Source organism: Hirundo rustica, chromosome 5 (genome assembly GCF_015227805.2).
Source record: "Hirundo rustica isolate bHirRus1 chromosome 5, bHirRus1.pri.v3, whole genome shotgun sequence".
NCBI lineage: Eukaryota > Metazoa > Chordata > Aves > Passeriformes > Hirundinidae > Hirundo > Hirundo rustica.
Genome location: NC_053454.1, coordinates 11,778,902 through 11,797,187, shown reverse-complemented (window position 1 = coordinate 11,797,187; position 18,286 = coordinate 11,778,902). Strand labels below are relative to the sequence as shown.

Genomic DNA, 18,286 nt, shown 5'->3' with positions numbered 1-18,286 from the left:
CACTATGCAGGAGCTACAGCAGCACAGATGACAGAAAACACCAGGCAAGATGGCTTGTACTGTTCTTTAATTTTAATAATGAAATTACAGCTTTTACTTGGTCTAATTTATATGATCATGAGCATCCATCATTTAATCATTTCTATGAATTACAGAAAATCAATGTGTCTTTGGCAAGCACACAGTTTAATAGAAAATTATCTACCATAAATTGTTTAATATGTTTTATAGTACCTTGTTTTAAAATATAAACATCTTCATTTAGAAAAGAATTGATTACTTGCATATAGAAAAACTGGGAAAAAAGAAAAGTGATTACAAGAAAGGACAGGCTGCAAAGCTGCATTTTGCCCTAATACACAAGGGATCTCTCAGCTGTTTGGTAAAGAAATGCTATATAACTAAGAGTATGATCTGTGCAAAAACATTTGATTTCTGTGCTTGACAAAAAAAAAAGATCAAGTAGTATTCAATGTAGTCTCTCATTCAGAAATTGCTGCTCCTAAAACGCATTTCTACTTTATGGATTCACTTGGCAGCACAAGAGGTGTGAATCTCATTAAACTCTCTATTGATCCCAATTATAACCAAAGGCCAACCAAAGAGCTTGCCTATATCTCAGAGGAAAGGAATTGCATCCAAGGGGAAAAAACCCAACAACTAACTGACCATGAATGCTGAAAACCACAAATAAATTATGTTCTCTTCTGTTAGAATATGATATGTATTTCTACATTCTTGAACTTAATAAAGGTATTAAATACTAGAAAAGGTTACATATATAGATCTCATTCAACATAATTTCTCTGCCTTTATGTCACTTTCTTCCTTATGAAACTAATGGTGTAATTTTGGAAAAATGAATTCATGAATGATAAATGAGCTTTGTCTTACTGAACTCTGGAAAATACATTATTTTCATTAACAGTAGAATATGGGCAATATACAACAATACAAGCAGTGCTGCTATTTAATGCGACAGCTCTGCATAAAAATGTCACACACACACACTCATTTTCACACTGCTTGGAGAACAACATAGAAGTCTTAATTCAGGTTGGGTAACTACAGTGAAGAGGACTCACAAATGTGAATCTTAGAAATGTGCATGGACACTTGAACTCACTGTTGTGCTGAACATCACTCTGGGAGTTAATTTCTCCTGTTAATGGCCTATCAATATATATATAATATATTTGCTTTCAAAAAATGGCTTCTAGAACAATATCCTTGCAATCCTTTGCAGCTCTGAGATGCAAATGCTTACAGGAGATCCCTGATGTCTAATCTCCCACTCATCAAATATTCCACAACTTTGCAGGCAGGCAGCAGTAACATACACACACACACTTCTGAGATCAATTGCTAACCCAAAATCTCCGACATGCAGCCAAGGGTAGCTAGCTTGCCAAGAGGCTTAGGGTGAAACATGCTGATATGAGGCAGTTCAGCAATTTAAAATTACAAACTAGGAAACCTTGAAGACTGATCACAGATTGTTGGAACACACACATAAAAAAGGAAAAACCAGCTGGATTTTTTTCTTCTTTTTTTTTAAGATAGTGTTCACCCAGTGCTAGTCCTTATTAAAGAGTGGCCTTATTCAAGTTTAAAATAAGAAATAATTAAAACACCTTTGTATTCAAAGGAACTTCCACAGGACTCCATTTACTTTGCTGATTTGATTTCCCTGTAATGGCACTGCCTCATTTAGACAGCTCGAAGCCTTTATTAGCCTTGAAAACCTGACAGCATTTATTAATTAAACACAGATGCTTTATTTTGTGGTAAATTATGCACATGAACTTAATGCTATTTACATTTCTCCTATTAAGACAATCATAACGATTTAAAGGCTAATGTAAATGAGTTAACATCATACTATAGAGACAGTAACAGCATGACAAATCCAAATATGATGGCAGAGTGATGCCTTCTATATATCAGGCACATTGGTTTTGAGAAGCATCTCACAACAATAATGCAACCCAGTACAATGAAAAGCAAATTCCAGAAGGATTATCTTGTCAAGTCAAAAGTGGAGAAGACCTCCATCATGTGCATGTTTTGCTGAGGTTAAAGAAGTGAGCATTATCAAGAAATTAGCTACAGAGAGTAGGAACAACCCACAACAAATACTTCACATCTAATATAATTCACTATGTGCTTTATATAATGCACACTATAATAATACTATGATGCATCTAGTTACAACTGGGACTCAGAGTGCTGAAAATATAACAGACAAATTGACCCACAAGAGTCCCACAGCTTCCCTCCCCTACAAAAAAAATGCAATACAAGTGTGTTCAACTTGGCTAATTTCACATCTTTCCCCTTTCAGTTTCTCAGGGAGGCACCCTTAACATAGAAATCATCATGATTAGATTCTGCAGGCAATGTGTAATATCATGCTCACAAAGCAGCTGTAGAACACCACTGGAACAGATATATTTGCAGTCATGAACCTTGTTAAGTACAGCCATGATAATATGAAAGACCTGCTGGGACTGAAGAGCACAAATTGTGAGCAGGACAAAATAAGGCCCTTGGACGTGGAGGCTGTTTGAGCCCTTCAGTCTCTGGAGCATGCTATCTCCTTCCTAGGTGACATTCCCAGGCAGGTCTATTCACATTTGCATGGTAACAGCTGCACACAAGACCCAGGGTTGTATTCATCCAAGGCACAGCACCCTTTGACCCAGAGGGGCTTTGTCCTGGGGACATCAGTGATGCCTGCAAATGAACACCTGCCCATTATCCTTCAGGAATTTTAATGATCTGAAAAGCACTGCAAATATCCTACAGAAAACCATTAATTTAAATTATTTGACTTAGGGGAAGTCACGGACTTTTTTTTTTTTTTTTTTTTTTTTAAAGTCAAGGTCATTAAGAATAGCTCACTCATTTTGAGACAAGATTTTATGACGCACAGGAGACTGGAAAAATCAGCAGCAACACTGCATATTTAGAGTATAATGTTTAGTCATCAAAGGCACTTTCAGAGTTATTGCCTCCTCCTTAGACACATTTTTTTAATTGCTACAACAGAGCTGAAGCAGTAACAAAGAAATATCTTCCCCTAAAATGCACAGTCATAGGAGTAACTGATCAGCAGGTCTGCCTTGCTGCTATCAGCCTAAGGAAAACAGGCAGGTGAATTTCAGCAAAGCAGTATCATTACAAGTCTGTGAGCAAACTGCAGGCTTTCTGTTCCCAGATGAACCCACTGCAGATTCGTGTATCAGCCTGCACAGCCCTGTCAGACAGAGACAGAGGATGCACGGCCATGGTTCCAGGATCAGGAGGGTGATGGTACCTTTGAACAGCCCATGGCAGAACCAGACACACCACTTGACACCTCCAAAGCCTCCAGACCAACAGTGAATCTTGCCCAGCCACAGAAATCTAAAGACTGCAGAGTTTAACAACTGCAACACGTTGCAGTTAAGTTGCAGTTACTGCAACACATTTTAATGTACCACCAACAGTAAAAGCCTAAATGGTTTTATCACAAATAAAACTCCTTGGAAATTATTCAGTAAAAGAAGAACATCTGCTACTCCCATTGATATTTACAGAGGCAAATCAACTTTCCCTGGTCCAGCTTTACCCCTGTGATGGAGGATTCAGCATGCAGCATATGACCTACATAGCAGGAATTCAAACTTTGTTATAATCCTGTCCCCCTGAGCACTGAAAAATTTGGAAATCAGACAAGATGAACACAGTGGCCCAGATTCTCTCTGTCATTTGGGCAATTTTGCATTGCATCATTAGTCCTAATTCACTCTGCAGGGGCCACAGTCATGACAGTGAGCCACAGGGCCCATCACCCTCCAGCTCTATGTCTAGGAAAAGCAAGAGGATGCTAACCTTATAGGGCTCCCCAGCTGCTAAAAAATCACTCTGTAGCAGTAGATTATAAATATAAATCACAGTAACCTTTAGGATGCTATAACTCACATTGGCAATACCTACTGAATTTTGAGTACATGCTTGGGGCCCATGTGTGCCCAGAAGATTCTCCCGTGCACACTGTTTGGACTAGTATCTCTACTCAGACACAGAACTCAAGGTCAATCCTAAAGCAAGCATGGGAAGAAGGGAAAAAACACAGGGTACCAACATGTATTTCATCTATTTTTCCAGCACCATCACTCTAGCCACTGTGTCAGTCAAGAGCCTTCCTGGAATAATCACGTCTTCCAATCCCTTCAGGACAACTGGGGTTTGTAGGCCATCTGACAACAGGCAGGCTAGTGGTGCTTGAACACCTGCAGGTGACCCACATCCCAACTGCAAAGATACTGGAATGGTGTAAATATTTCTTTGTCCTCTCTTCTGCCTCAGGGAGCTTTGTACCCAGAATATCCACAGCAAAGGGATGCAGGATCTCCAGGATCACGTGCGGATCGCTCACGTTCGGATTTCTGCCCGGGGTTACTAGAAGTGGTCAGAAACATTTTTAATGGCACATTGGACTTCGATGACACTGCAGAAATCACACCTGATTTCCTGCCAGGTCCTCTTCCCTGCTCTTCAAGTGTATTCCTGACAAGTTGACAGAGAGTGGGAGTTAGAAAGAAGTTACTGCTCCAGGATTATCTCAGAGATTGCAGAGCTCCTAAGCTGCTGGCTCCTCTACAGATCTCATTAGGCAGGATGCCAAGAAACTCAGAGCAGAGTAACTCTGCCCATTAACTCCAGGCTGCCAGCTCTCTGTTAGCTCACCAGGCAGAAAGAAAAGAAGCAAGAGCCTGGAAGCTCTGGAAATGTGCAACTCCTTGGCACCCTAGGCAGCCGGAGGATCCAGACAGAATTCCTCAAGCTGAGGACCCCAGAGCCTGATGTCTCTAGTTCTAGATATCATTACCTTCACACCAGATGATTGTCATATGTCCCTTCCAAATGAAAATATTCTATTTTATTCACTAAGAATGGAAGAAAATACTAATTTTCATTTCAAATCAGAATACAATCAAACAAATCAATCAAAATCCTCTGCAAATTTGCATGAACTTTTTTCATGCTGCATCACTTGAATAATAGGCAGTTATAGCTGGTGTACAACATCTTGTGGTCCCATTTCCCAAAGATACAGACTGTGGCATTAGTCAGCAGACTGATCTAGTATCATATTAACTACCTCCTCTCCCATCCTCTTTGTCCCAAGTATGTGAACCCTCACAATTTAAATTTAAAAACCAAGCCCCTGAGGAAATAACATGTTTTGTGGAGTTTCCCATTGTAAATATACCTGGATTTTCTATCTTTTTGGAAGCTAAATTGAACAGGATTTATATTCCTGAAACTCCTATTACCACAAAGCTCTGTATGCAGGTCAGCAGGCTTACATAACAGTGATGCATCTGGCTCTGTCCCACATAAGTGAGGCAGAATATGCTGTGACTGTACCTAACCTTGTGCACTTTTCATCAAAGGCTCATATCCATCTCTTTTTTTTCCTGTTAAGGGAGACCCACTGCAACCTCAGTCTTCCAAACACCAACTTTTCCAAAGACCTGTAATTGTTACATGAGCCCCACAGGGTGCTTCCAAACAGACACACAGGATCATTTTCATGAGGCTTTTTTTTTTTTTTTTTTTTTTTTTTTTTTAATTCACTAGTGCTCATCAATTCAGAATAGTTTTGTTTCTGGAAAGAAGGTATTTTGATTTAATTCATACTAGTTGTATTTTAATATAATCTTTTAAAATTAGTTGTTATCTTGTGAGTTGACTCCAGCACATATTCTTGCAGCTGCTTCTTGCTCTGCAACTTCCTTTGACTTTTTCCATTTTGTTACACATCCACCAGTCACCCCAGTGAAATGCTCATGGAAGTGGTCAGGGATTCATACATGTATGTTCACAGGGCACAGCATGGAAGAGTCCATCCAGTCTCAGATGTCTTAAAAATCTTCTCTCCATTAAAACTAGGTCAAGGTATCTTGCAGGGAACAGAACACAAGTCAACAGCAAGTGCCCAGCTCTCATGCTGAAAGGAAGCATGCACAGACCCAAGACACACTCATACATACTTGAGAACAGCAAATTTGGCCTGCTGCAGCAGGCACAGTGATGTGTTTTATCCAGCTATCAAATACATGTAGACATCTATGCATATCCCAATTCTAGATCGAGCACATAACTCTAACTTGTAATTCTAGCCAGCAGCTAGTGTGGAAATGAAATCACCAACTTTCTATAAAGATGCAAACATGGCTAAAATGCAAGGTGATCTGCTAGGAATAAGCAGTGCAGCCCACACCTGCAGAATGGTGGATGTGTCCAGAATGGCCCTAAAGAAAGATCAGAGGCTGTTCTAACAGTCAGCACATCTAACAAGCACAAACCAGAAAGACCAAACAGGACTTGGCATGTAAACCAGCAGGCTGATTGACACACAAGCCTTTGACACCTCTCAGGGGCACTGATGCTGTGGAGCATATGTGAAGGAGGATTTCCCTCCCATTACTCCCAAGCCTGAGACTTTTCAGAATAAATGGTCTATTCTGCAGATATGACTTTACACTTTTTTTTTTTTTTTCCTTAATTCCATGTGTACAAAGAAAATATTGACACTACACTAGGACAATAATTCAGTACCAAGTTCACCAAACCCAATGGTTTTCTCTGCAGAAGTGTAACTCCAAAACTCCCTAAATCCACATCTTTTATAACATCCAGACCATGGCCTGTTTAGTCCATGCACAGAGCAGGTTCATCCCCTGAGCAATTTGATGCTTAGTTAATATATGCAGTGCTATACTAAGCCCAGTTAATCAACACCCTCTATTCTAAAAGCAGAAAAAAAAATTCTGTATGTCTATCACACTCCATCAGCTTTCCTCACTCACTTTAAGCAATTAGTTTCAAAGACTTCCTGACTAAATTTACATAAAATGCATCCTTCCCTCCTACACTTTGTTAAAGCATTAGGCTATTATTTTATAAGGTGTTCTTGGAGATCAACAGTGGCAGACAAGAGATTACACTATGCCTCGAGCACAGAGCCAGGAATTTATGACAGCAGCAATTTCCTGGATCACCTCATCACCTTCAATTGATGTAAATACTTGTGGAGCAAGAACATTATTTATTGTCAGAAATTTTCTGTCTCTGTCTGCAGAGAGATGGCTGTGGTTGCAGATGGAATAGGCAGAGGAGAACAGCTATCACTGGACATCAAGCTGCAGTTGAAAGGTCAGCAAGAATCATCGGAAAACCTCTGAAAGAACAAACTTCAGTCATTTGCAAGGGGAGAGAGTGGAATGACCTATCTGGGTTTGAGGTCCAGGCTTCTGATGGTAAAAATGTTTGGTTACCAGGGTTTTGGATTTTTTTAGCCAGGACTTCAGCTGGCATAACTTCATGAGCTAGCTCAGTTCTAGACTGATGACTTAAGCAGGTGGTGATGTATTTGTGGCTTTCTGTTAACGACTTGGTCTTGCAAAACCTCCTCACACGGATCTGTTCAAAGTGTTGTAATGGGAACAGCATATTCAGGAGACTTACAAGATGAAGCCCAAAGTACTAGAACACAACAGTTGTGTTGGCAACAAGCTACTGCAAACAGTTGCATAAGCTGAAGAGAAGCAAGATCAATAGTTCCAAGCGTCTGCTTTTAGCATTATATTTACAGCTTCTCTCTGACTGTGCATATATTAAGCAGATTGCAAACTTGTAGTGAGTGGAGGGAACAATCTGGGTATTTATAAGGCAGTTAACCTTTGGGAATGTTCTTTGTATTAAGATTTAACAGGTCTGTTTCACATTCAGAGGACCAGGGTTTTCGTAATTCGAAAAAATGAGAAAGTATCTCACAGCTACCTGTGGAGATATCCAGAAAGAAGATTTTACCCTTGCACTCTAAAAGATCTTGGCTGATACCACTACATAAAGTCAATGCAAACTTGGGACTGCAACTCCAGAACACGTGCCAGGCTGAAGGAGACTTTTCACCATGTAATATTCCCATTGACCTTCTTCTCATCAAAAGAAATATGCCACATATATCTTTGTTCAGAAATCACCTGCCAGTATCAACTATCAGCTGGACTCCTCAGCCACATCATTTACCTAGTATTTCGATGGACCCAAATAATCCAAAACAACAATGGTTGGTGGGACACTTATTTTTCTGACCTAACTTCAGTGTTTTCTTGTTTCTAGGGCAACTCATAAAACCCATGTAAAAAAATCCCCATCCTGATGGGAAAATAAGGTTTTATTTTTAGATTTGGTAAACCCATCCATTAAGAAAAGGAAACAAAATGAAATTGAGAGCTGCAGTAACACTGCCACAGGATAAACACAATCTTGTCATCAACTACATCTGTAGAAACAATTAACTGAAAGTAGAAGACATTGCTGTTTGCAGAGGTCCAGGGCTGAGCAACTTCATAAAAAGATTTCAAATTTACTGTGCATACTATACTCTTAAAATGCATACTTTAATTTTATTGGCTAATTCAAAATTTTCTTTCTGATAAAGGACCACAAAAGCCAGAACCCGCCTTCCACTCATCTTCAAATGCACAAAACCAGCAAAGCAACTTTTGGAAGTTCTCCAGGGAGAACTTATGATGGTCCCTAATTGCATTTTAACACCACAAGTGATTCAAAATCACAGCAGGTAACAACAAACATTCTGTTAAGCATAATGATACAGCTGAACATAAAAAAGCATACAAGTAGTATAATTAACAACTAGAAAAGCAGAGTTCAATTAAATAGCAAATCCCACTGTTGCTTATGTACTTCATTGGTGGATGGTTAATGCCACTGACTTCAGAAGTGCAGAACTGCTCTCGCCCCAGGAGACACGAGGCTTCAAAGATTCCCTCTTGCCCCATGGGAAGATCGACCAGGAGGTTTACAAGGCCACCCACTACAATCAGTCCCACTTCACTTCAGCAAGAGACAGAAGTCTCCATCTGCCTTCAGTTTGCTATTCTCATTGGGAATATTTGGAGGGGAAGTTGAGGCAGGCCATACTCCTCTCCCTTCAGCACATTTGTCCAGTAAATCTTGCCCCAGATGATCAGAATTCACTGCATTATTCACTGTTACCATCCAGCCCTGTTTTCTAAATGTTAAAAATGAGGCTCAAGTTTAAGTAACATGTCCTCTGCTATTCAGCAAAGCACGAGGGGTACTTCATGGGACCAGTTAGTACCTCTTCTACACTGTTTCCTGACTCAGTATAATTTCAAGTGAGTTGTAATGACGGATCTAGAAGAAAAGAAAAAATCAATTGCAATCCAGAAACACAAAAATGAGGCTTAATATTTCCATGGTTTGAATGTTTCAGATACAAAATTTACAAAGTGAGACTTTTCAGAAATGAAAGCAAAGGCAAACATCTCACATTTCCAGAAAACTAGTGAGGATCAGTCATTCAGCAAAGTACAGATCCCCTGCATCCACTGTCTCATAACTACAACAAAATAATGTCATTAGGGCAATCTAAGAAGTCATGGCACACGCTTCCTTAGAAGAGTATTGTAATGGTTATGAAGAGAAAATTCAAATCAAAAAAGTTGAAATATAAGTACCTGCTGCAGTGCTCTTTAACCATTACAGATCACCTTCTCTTTTGACTGAAGGCCTCAGGATGGACATAATGCTTCTAACGCATTACCAGCTATTCATTTTCAATTTACATTTCCTATCTCCCCAAGCAATCATTATTTAGTGATACAGAAAAGACAATTCAAATCTTCCTAATCCCCAGAAGTCATTTTATTCTAAGTGATATGAATTAAGGGATGTTGGCAAGCTCACAGGGAAAAGGAGACCTTCGCTGAAAAGCATGAACTAATTTTTAAACAAAATGATTTGTTCACACTTTATTTCTTCCCACCCTTCCTAACTCCATTATAAATAGATTTTTATGTGATATCTTTTGAAGATTCAGCAGCATCCCTGGGATAAACCAGTCCAATTGGTATGTTCCTCTGATGGAAAGCAGCTCCCCAGACCACAGCTTCCATTTCTCACATCTGTGCACAGGCTGCAATGAGGAACAGAATGACTGTGTTTTCTCTCCAGTCATCCCCAAGCCAGCAGTTAACTTCAGTATAGGACACCAGGTTAAAAGGTCAGTTCTCTGAGCCATCTTTACCCACAAAGCCAGAAGTAGATTGTCCCAGGTAACTATGCAGACATTCTGTATCCCACAACTCTGCTTGAACATACCAAGTCATTGGGATTGTGTGGCTGATTATCCTGCAAATTACATAGCCCTGAGACTGAGAAAGGGTACCAAGTCCATAAAGAATGACACTGGGCAACTTCTAGGTACCCTCATTTCACTAATGCCTCTTATGGAGGCATTACACATTCTGTCTTCACTTCAAAATATGTAAACCACCCTCTTTTGCAGAAGCAAAAAGAAATACACAAATTCCTTCAAGCTTTCTCTATCATTGCCCAAGGGATGTAAGCACAGAGTCGGACATTCAGTTACCCATCTGATTTAGTGCCCGGCTGCCTTGGATATAGGGGCCATATCTATCCTCTTACTGCTGGAGCCTAAACCCTGAAATGTGCTCAGCAGTGTTTTGTGCAAGGCTACATTTTATAAGACTAATACACACAAAATCTCCCTAATCTCTGACAGGAAGAAAAACAATGTAGATACTTCCCTGATCCTGCAAATCCTTGGTTACACAAGAAACAAGCAACATGGATGAAATCTTTTCAGGGGCAGAACATATTTTATCAGCAGAGATTGATCCACTATACACTATATGAGTGTACAAAGGGGTGTACACCAGTGGGAACTATTGGGAGAATTTTCATTTCCATGAGTCTAACATTATTCAGTCTGCTTGAGAAGCCTAATTGGATGTCAGCTGCAAGGAAAGTGCTTGTCCCCTCTCCCACTTTTGGCAGCACCAAATACTCTGAATTGAAACAAATACCAATGTGAGCAAATCACAAATACTCAAATAACCCGTGTCCCACCAACAGGGGGGAAGGACTTTTTTTTTCAAGTTTTCTCCTATCTAATTACCTCACAGAATAAGAATAGAATATTCCAACTTATTAAATTACTTCTTCAAGGATTCAAACCAGCAACTGCTGTCTCATGAGGTGCCCTGCAGCTGTGTGAAGTAACACAACAAACAGCTAATGCGATTGCCCATGACCTGGAGGAGGGAGTGGGTACAAGTTTGTGTCTGAAGCTGTATGCTACGTGTTCCACCCCTTCCCCTTTCTCCAGAGAAGAGCTCATTTCACGGCCAAACTTTTTAGTTGGTTCTTGAGCACAAACAAAACCACCTTTGTGCTGGGAAGGAGGCAAGGAAAGCAATACAAGTGGAATTTCTGATGCAGAATCTTTCTTCCCCTTGTTCCCCCTGCAGAAAGCTGCCTGGCCAGCAGCAGCCTCTCGGCAGGAGCGGGCTGACAGTCTCAATAAAGCAAGTAGCAAAACTGATCTGGCTTTTCAGAGCCAGACAAAAAGGAAAAGAGTTGGGACCCTTCTAACGCAATGAGAGGTTTCCTTTGTAGGACTGAAGGCTGAACAAAAGCTCACAGGAGACCAGAATTTTAACTCTTCCCTTATTTCACTGGTTTGGGCTCAAGTGGTATTTTACAAGCTTAGCCAGCAAATTCAATTGGTAGCACTGATGAGCTGTAGTTACAGGATTATTTTTAGGCTTGGTTTCCAATGAAAATGGAGTCATCATCATTACTCTATGATGCCTACACTCACTATTGCCTCTACCTGCATTCCTGCATTACTTTTGAACCCAGTGGCCATACTCAACTAAAACAAACAAACAAACAAAAAAGTCTCACACTTCTTACAAGAATTTCCTACAAGAAGGAAGTGCTTTCTGAGAACTCAGAGGCATGGTAGAAGCAAACAACTCTCACAGGAAGCTTCCTCACTGTACAAAAAAAAGTACACAAGTTAGGGTTTTCCTGCTTGTAGAGTTCATATGAGTCCTCTACATACCAAAATACTGCAAAGCTTCTTTGGGGGCTCAAGCCCATGGAGTAACTATCAGAATTATTCAACTCACAGGCAAATCTGGTTCAGAATTTTGTTGCTTCTCACTTGAAAATTCTCATTCCTTTGTCATCAAGACATGAGAGAGCAGCACTAGCATTTAATGATGCCTGTAACAAACCACTCTGTTATCAGGTTGTTTCTCCTGTAAGACAAAGTGTCTGATTCCCACTAGCACAGGGCTGTGTCTTCAACAACTGCTTTCAACAACATGGGCCTACCTGAGCTTCACAGAGAACACCTTTTCTTGGTTTTCAAAGTATCCAAACAACACCTGCATCTAGAGAGCAGGTTCCACACGTGGGATCCACGGCAGTCTGTCTTTTGACAGTGTGACTGACGACTGGAACCAATGAACATCATCTGTGACACAAATCATGGCCCCTCCCTGTGAACAGCATCTCTCTAATTACTAACCTGTTTCACAGGAAATTGGCCTCGAGTGCCAGCCTTTCTCAAACTCCTCAAGTCAAGGCCATAATCCACACAGGACCAAGGGCTCATCCTATGGATCTAAGCACTACATTAAGCAGAATGCTGTTGCAAGCACCCCTCAATTATTTTATTTATCTGGATAGCCAGATCCTTCACTGTCTTTGCATTGGTAATTCAAGGTTACTATAGCAACATCTGTGACCGGCATGATCAAGATAGCAGAGAAGAGCTGATGCTGGATTAATGTATTTGTAGGCTTAAATAGGAACTCTAAAGATTAAAGAGTAATAGTCTATGAAATTCATATGTACTCTGCTCATGATATTGCATTTATCCCATTTCCTCTCCTTTTCCAAAAACACTTATCTCTAAATACTAAAGTATGCAATGTATTACAACAACACTATTTAAACTTGCTGTTTATTTTCGGTTTTCAGTTTCGCACACAACTGAACTTCTTCATGAGGTCCTAAGACTAATGTATATTTTATACTATGGTTGGCCAATTTATTAGCAACTAGTAGAAACAAGAGTTCTTGAGCAGATTTGCAGATTATTTAGATCTCCACAATATTTCAAAAAGAAGAATATTCAGAACAAGTTATCCAGCTAATGCAACATTAAACACAGAGATATCTTCAATTTGCTTTTTATTTTCCTGTACGTAATAGGTTCTTTTTAAGAGTCAATGACTTTCATTGAACTAGAAACTTGCTTGCCAGCAGTCTACCACAAGCTCATAACAGATCAACACACATTTAGATGTTTCCCTGACAGCTCTTCTGTAGACAAGAGAAGACATTGTTCCTGAATCCAAGGCTGGATGAAAGCTGCTTACACAACCAGGATGGTGACATGAAGAAGGTTAGACATGGAGGGATGTACTGGGGAAGTGGGGTAATTTTTTTCTTTTCTTTTTCTGGTTTGTCATTAAAGTACAGGCTTAGCTCCTGTAAGAATTTCAGCCAGAAAATACAGCTTTACTCTGTGTTTCCTCCATTAATACTGCACAAACTGCCTGAGTGGGCACACATGATCATAGATCAGAAAAACATGAGTAGTTCTATCCAGTTTTAATTGCTTCAGGTGCAGGACAGGCAAAGAATTCTCATTCTAAGTAATCATTCAAGCAAAAGAGAGAAAACAGTGGGCCCTCAAGTGAGACATCAGCAGCATGTAAGTCATGTGGTGATCTTCCATAGAGTCACAAAGTATCTCCATGAGACAGCAAATGAGTGTTCATTGTTCTCTCTCAAGCAAGTTTGTGGGTTTGGTGGTTTTTTTGTTTTTGTTTTTGTGGGTTTTTTTGTTTTGTTTTGTTTGTTTTGTTTTTTGGGGTTTTTTTTAAGATTTCATGCTAATAAAATTCTTCTCTGAGCCAACTTTTTGTCCCAAAGGCAGCAGGATTACTTTTCTATTTTCAGGAAGGAGGGGAACTGAGCTTCAAAGTACAGTGCCCCAAAGCCATGCACTAAAATAACCTCCACCAGTATCAGTGAAAGAACTGATGAGGATGAACTAAACCCCCTGTAAAAATATTCCATCACTGCAGTCTTGACACAAAATGCAGACTCTGTTTTGGCCTTGGACTCTCATAGAGCAGACGGCTTAGGGATTCTTGGACTGAAAAGCTCTATCATCATATGGTCAGTTGTCTTTTTTTGTTGTTGTGTTTGTTGTTTGGGGTTTTTTTTGTTTTTGTTTTGTTTTGTAGTTTTGTTGGGTTTTTAGCTTTGATTTCTTACTGTTGGTGATTTAGCTAACCAAGAGCTTTTGTATCTCCTGCATTTTGCCTTTTCTTTCTCATTGTTTCAGTTGTAGTCTGTAGACAGAATAGAAAAGATAGGCCCTCACAAGTCCAGAAAAAAAATTTGTTAGTCCACAGGCATTTTTCAACAAAAAAACTTATTTCAAAGATATCCAGTTGAGACTGCAGAGGGAAGAAGCTGATTACATTGTGTACATCCACCTGGTTTCCCAGTATTGCTAGAGCTCTACTTAATTCCAATCAACCTGCATAATTGACACCAACTCAAAAATCATTCCACCATATGTCAACTTCACACTTCTAACTTTTAGACTTAACTTCCCTTGGATATTTTAAGGCTTTTGGCTAAGAATTTTAAAACTCACCTTCCCTAACCTCCCAGCTATAATTAAATGGCCTGGTTTTATAAAAGTGCTGAGTGTGTCACACCATCACAGAGGCCTGAATGGTACTTGGTGTTTCTTGGTTTCAGTCTCACACGTCACAAGTTAATCTTCAGAAAGCTTTAACTGCATTTTCTTGCAACGTTCACATCAACCACCAAGGAAAAATCTTCCTATGCTCCCCGCACAGCAGGAAGATGAGAGGAGGTTTTTTTTGTCTCATCATCATTGCATTCCCTTGTGTCTTTGCAAATGAATATTACACCCCTCTTGCTAATATGACCATACATCATTTCTTCTCACCTCTTTGCACCCTCCTGTGTTCTAAGCCTTTTATTTTAATTGGCTTAAGAAAAGGTTTTATCAAAGAGGACAGCACACTGGCTAGCAATTAAAATCTATCAACATCATTTCTGCAACCTCCCTTAAAGTCCTAGACCATCTTTCTCATCTTTTGCAGAAAAGGGTCAAATAGCCTCTAAAAACAACACAAAGATAAGGAAAAATATACCTAGATGTATCAAGGGGATGACTGAAACTTTTAAAATTTATTTTTGTGCTAAAAGTTTCCCTCACTTTCATTGATAAAACTAGCCTAAAATATCTTCTCCAGAACATCCATCTAAAAAGATGCCTAGTAAAAGCCTCTAGTGGTACAAAGACTGGATTTTTTTTTTTTTTTTTCCCATTCTACCAGGATTTGCAGCAACAAATAGTAATGGTGACATCATCTGCATTTTAGGGTGATTTTGCAGGTCACTCTTGAGTATAATCTGGAGTCTAAAAAGAAAATTTGGCTCTGCTTCTTTCTTATCCCCAGACTTCTCAGAAACTGTTGGGGAAATCACTCAGGCTCTCTCTGTCTTGACCGTCTCCTTCTAAAAAACATGTAGATTGATGTAACAACTATTCCAATGTTTAAACACCTGCCTAACCTCTCAGTTTATCTACACCTTTAGTGAACTGTCTTCTGCTATGAAGATCATGAAATTTCCCTAAACATACACTTAAGCAGTTTTGCTGATATGGCACTGTAGCATACAGAGCATTCCCATCTCTATGGTGATATTAAAAATAACTGAAGCTATATAATAATGTATATTTTATACTCAGGAACCAAGTCAATTTTTTCTTTCTTAAATCCCAGGCAATCATGTTCTTCCTTTGTTAGAGAATCCACACGGCTCTGTGTGTCCAAATTGAAGCCATTAATCTCTCCTGTTTGTCACCTCCAGATTAAAGTAGTTTTGCAACCGGAGGCAGCGTAGTGTGCACCTTATGCTGGAACAAAGCTCTCTCTCAGGAGCCTCTACTTATGTACAAAATTGAATGTTTTATGAATAGTATCACAAGTAAGAAGGAAATCATGTATTCCTTCAAGCTTTGATCCTGCCTAACTGAACTGCATTTCACTATCGACTTTAACAGGAGCTATTTTGTGCTACTAAAAGCATTCAAGTAAGTATTTAATATACTGTTAACATCAAAAACTTATTTGTCTTAAGTAACACCAGATTTTTCAAGATTTTATAGTTATCACAACAAAGACCATATGCTTGCAACAAAAAAAGTATCTGATTATGAAATTCTGTTTGGTTTTTGGGTTTTTCTTAGCAAATGTCTGCTTTTAAATGAATTTCCTATTTTGTGAAAAATATTTGGGAGAAAGGAAATTTCTTTCTTCAGTAATTTTAAAATATTTTGGTAGAGAGCATTGAAAACAAGTTTGTCATCATACAGCTTCACCTAATGAGGTGTTTGAAGTTACCTTTAGTGACTACAAAAATAGCTAAAACACAGTAAAAATGTAAACGTACTATCAATATGTTGTGCTTTGTCTAGGTTAGCAATTCATTAAGTGCAATAGGAGAACAGAGAACACAAAGCTGGTATTAAGGACTCAGTAGACACACTGGACAAGTTTTGGGGCTTGATTTTGGAATAGCTTTAGTCTGATCTGATGAACTGAAAACCATCAGCATCTGGAAAGCATTTCTCAGTATAGAGTCACTTAGAAGAAATTAGTTTTGCCTACTGCACCATTTTATCTATGCTGCAGCAGAGGGAATGAGCAGGGGATTAATTTAAAATGTGTAAACTGAACACTCATGCCAACACATGCAATCTGAGCACAATTTAGGGATTAGAATGTGAGTCGAACACTTTTATTAAAAAAAAGGAAGTAGTGTCCACCAGCACTCACAGAATTTCTGATTTTACCCACGACAACTAGTTTTCTTCATCATTAGCTTTTTCTTCTGTCCACTACAGTAATGTATTTGCCAAGGAAGTTTTCCATTTTACCTGAGGTTGATTAAAAGATACTTCTATTAGGAAAGATATGTTGTTAAACTATAATAAAGATGTTCAAAAATATTAAATCTCTATCTCTTGAATAAGCTATCAAATATAATCAGAGACTAAAGATTTTGTGTGAGTAATTTCAATTTAAGCTTTACTTGCATTAATTGAAATCTACCAGCAAACATGCATATCTACTGTATGGCAATAAACACACAACGATCACTGCTTGGTCATTTAGATGAGTAAAATTATTTTGCCTTGACTAACATACAGCATAAGCAAGGAAGACACTCTCTCTTATTAGTCTGGATCAAGATTATTTCCTTTTACTTATTCATATCTGTCATCAAGACTAATCCAGAAATTGTGTGAAATCAAGATTTTCCAACTTTTATTTCAAAGGTAAAAAAAAAAACAAAAAACAAACAAACCCAAATCAAACAAAGTTCTGTCTCAAATGAGTAAATTTGTGTTGTGTTTGTCATCCATCAGGCTGAGTAGCTGCATTTTTGTGGCAGTGGACAGCACAGCTCCTGCTGTCCCTCGGACACATACTATGCAGGGACACTTGATGGGGGAGGCATACCCAGAAATAATAAATTGGCAAATCTCCACCCTGGAGACACAACAGCAAAAAGGGAACATTACCAAACATGTTCATGCATGAACATTTGTGACTCTGATCTGGGTAAAAAAGTCAGCTATAGACCTAAGTACTTATGTTGCGATATCATATTTATTATTTTAAGATGAGGGACTTGCCACAGCTCCTGTGCTGAAGGGCTGGCTTGGTGGTTTGTGAAAACCACTACAAAGCATTTCCAAAACTGAACAGTAACAGCATTTAAACAACTATCATTTCTTGCTGAGCTCAGCCCGTGCAGGTAGGGGCCCATAACAGCAGGAATTTATTATTTCCACTTGCATTCTAGGGTGTGTATAACACATAACTGCTCATGTCAGGGAAATCGCTGGGTAGCCACACTTTATAGTACCTCACCTAGCCAAGCCCAAACTCAGCTGTCACACCTTGCAGAACAGGCATTCTTGCTGAGAAACTCTTTTCCTTCATGCAGTGCAGGAACCTGCCTTTTAAATGCATTTAGATTACCAGAGAAGGACCTAATTAAAATCTTTTTATCAGAGACCCTCTCAACAAGGCCAGCGTTTTTCTTCACTCTTCACCAAGACATAATCTCTGCCTCGTACTTTCTTCAGAAAGAGAAATTGTAAATTTCTTAATCAAGCTTCAAAAGATCCTCCAAACTCTGAGCTCCCTGTATTTCTAACCCGTAAGTCCTTACATACGAGTTTTATTAAATCCTCAAAGCAAACTTTGCCTTAGCTGAGTACTCTTTCATTGTG

The 18,286-nt window shown here is 39.2% G+C and overlaps 1 protein-coding gene across 4 annotated transcripts in view; it reads right to left on the bottom strand.

Annotated features, from left to right (window-relative positions):
- C5H4orf50 (chromosome 5 C4orf50 homolog) overlaps window positions 1–18,286 on the bottom strand; it is a 69,850-nt gene that overhangs the window by 7,678 nt on the left and 43,886 nt on the right. The window contains exon 13 of one of the 4 annotated variants that reach the window (XM_040063915.2): window positions 16,807–16,921. The exons of the other annotated variants lie outside the window; for them this stretch is intronic. The gene's annotated coding sequence lies outside the window, so the exon portion shown is untranslated. Of the gene's footprint in view, window positions 1–16,806; window positions 16,922–18,286 lie in introns of those variants that run through there. 4 annotated transcript variants of the gene reach the window in all.